This window comes from Pogoniulus pusillus, chromosome W (assembly GCF_015220805.1).
Source record: "Pogoniulus pusillus isolate bPogPus1 chromosome W, bPogPus1.pri, whole genome shotgun sequence".
Lineage (NCBI taxonomy): Eukaryota > Metazoa > Chordata > Aves > Piciformes > Lybiidae > Pogoniulus > Pogoniulus pusillus.
In genome coordinates, this window is record NC_087308.1 from 11,104,449 (window position 1) to 11,106,948 (window position 2,500).

Below are 2,500 nucleotides of genomic sequence, written 5' to 3' on the forward strand. Positions count from 1 at the left end.
ATGTGGGAACCTTTTGTAATTTACAATCCAATCATTACTAATACGATCTTTTTCAAAATTTGAAACTCCCAAACCCTGATAAATCAATTTAGTCCAATTTTTAAATTCTTTCTTTCTAAAATCACATGGTTTTGGATAGATTTTATTTACAGTAGGTATTTCCCATTCCGATAATTGTTCTAAGCCCCCAATTTCTATTATTTTCATTACTGTATTGCGATTGTAAATTACAGGTATTTTATTTTTGTCACCACCCGCCGCTACCCATAATTTTTCATATTCTTTATCAATTTGTTCACTTTTAACAATTATTCTCGTAACTTCATCTGTTGATTGTGCCAGTCTGTGTAATCGTCTGGCTTGAATACTAGGTATCAGCCCAGCCAATCGCGTGATACCTAGGCCCCCGTCTCTAGTACTGGAATACAAGATGCCGTCACAAGTACAAGCTGGTAGATGTAACCATTCTTTAACCCTACATCTAATTTCCAAATCTAACTTTTCTAATTGCTTGGCGTTTGCATTTGATTGATCAGCCAAGTAGATCAACCTGGGTATTGTATACACTTTTAATATATCTAATTTCTGAAATGGTTTTAACGGAGCTTTCTCAATTTTAGTCAGCCATAATTTTAATTTATTTAATAAATCTGGTTTGGCAACCCCCACCCATGGGTCGAATTTTAATCCAAGATATTTTTCTGATTGACCAAGACTTATCATATTTAAGGGGGTGCCACAAACAAGCCATGGTAGACAATCATTGATGGTATAAGCATCTTTTGTTGGTTGAATAAAGAAGCCATGGCATTTTTCACCTTGAGTCTTGAGGCCAGAGAGTTCACAAAATGCCTCTAAAATTTCAATATTATTTTTCATTCCCTCCCATGAGCTACTTAGCAAAACCAAATCATCAGCAAAGGCCATCGTTAAGAGAGTCATAGTTACTCCCGCCGTTTACCCGCGCTTCATTGAATTTCTTCACTTTGACATTCAGAGCACTGGGCAGAAATCACATCGCGTCAACACCCGCCGCGGGCCTTCGCGATGCTTTGTTTTAATTAAACAGTCGGATTCCCCTGGTCCGCACCAGTTCTAAGCCGGGGGGCGGCGGCGCGCCTTACACCGGACGCGGCTGGGAGGCGCCGGGCAAGGGGGCGGCGATGGGCGGACGGGGGGGGGCGGGCGGCGCCCGCCGCAGCTGGGGTGATCCACGGGAAGGGCCCGTGAGCGCAGTCCGCCCCGGTTGACAGCGGCGCCGGGGGCCGGCGGGCCCGGGCCCCCCTGCCGCCTCCCTCGCCGGACGGCTCGGGACAGCGGGATAGCAGGGGGGAGAGCGCGGCGGCGGTCTTCTCCCTCGGCCCCGGGTTTCAGCGACGCGCTGCTGCCCGGCGGCTCTAACACCCGGGACGCCGCTCGCGCAGCGCCGGGCCACCTGCCCGCCGCGGGCCTTCCCAGCCGAACCGGAGCCGGTCGCGGCGCACCGCCGCGGAGGAAATGCGCCCGGCCAGGGCCGGCCCGCCTCCCCCGAGCCCGCCCCCGCGGGCGGGCCGGGGGACGGAGGGGAGGCGGAGGCGGGGATCCGCCGCACCGCGCCGCCCGGCCGCGACTCGCCGGGTTGAATCCTCCGCGCGGACTGCGCGGGCCCCACCCGTTTACCTCTTAACGGTTTCACGCCCTCTTGAACTCTCTCTTCAAAGTTCTTTTCAACTTTCCCTTACGGTACTTGTTGGCTATCGGTCTCGTGCCCGTATTTAGCCTTAGATGGAGTTTACCACCCGCTTTGGGCTGCATTCCCAAGCAACCCGACTCCGAGAAGCCCCGGGCCCGGCGCGCCGGGGGGCCGCTACCGGCCTCACACCGTCCGCGGGCTGCGGCCTCGATCACAAGGACTTGGGTCCCCCGAGAGCGCCGCCGGGGAGGGGGGCTTCTGTACGCCACATGTCCCGCGCCCCACCGCGGGGCGGGGATTCGGCGCTGGGCTCTTCCCTCTTCACTCGCCGTTACTGAGGGAATCCTCGTTAGTTTCTTTTCCTCCGCTGACTAATATGCTTAAATTCAGCGGGTCGCCACGTCTGATCTGAGGTCGCAAACCCAGAGGCAAGCGGCGGCACGCGCCGCACCAACGACAGGGGTCCGCCGGCAAGCCGAGCGGGCCAGCCCGACCGGCACCGCGTCACAGAGGAGACGCACCAGCGCCGCCTCCCCCCCCACCCCTCCCACGCCTGGCGAGGCGGGGGGGGGGGCGCAGGCGCCGCTCGAATGCTGCCACTGCCCGCGGACGCGCGAGCCGCGCTCGCCCGCCTCTTCCCGACGGCACCCCGGTGCCCCAGGCCGGAGGAGGCCCAAACGGATTTCGCCCTTTCGCAAGCACGCAACGCTTCTTTCTGGCAAGCACACCGGGAGACGGCCCCCCCGGGGGCGACGCCGGCCGCGACCCAAGCGCGGGGAACCGAGCGGCAGAGGAGCTCCCTCGGGTCATAGGAAGGCGGCGAATCGG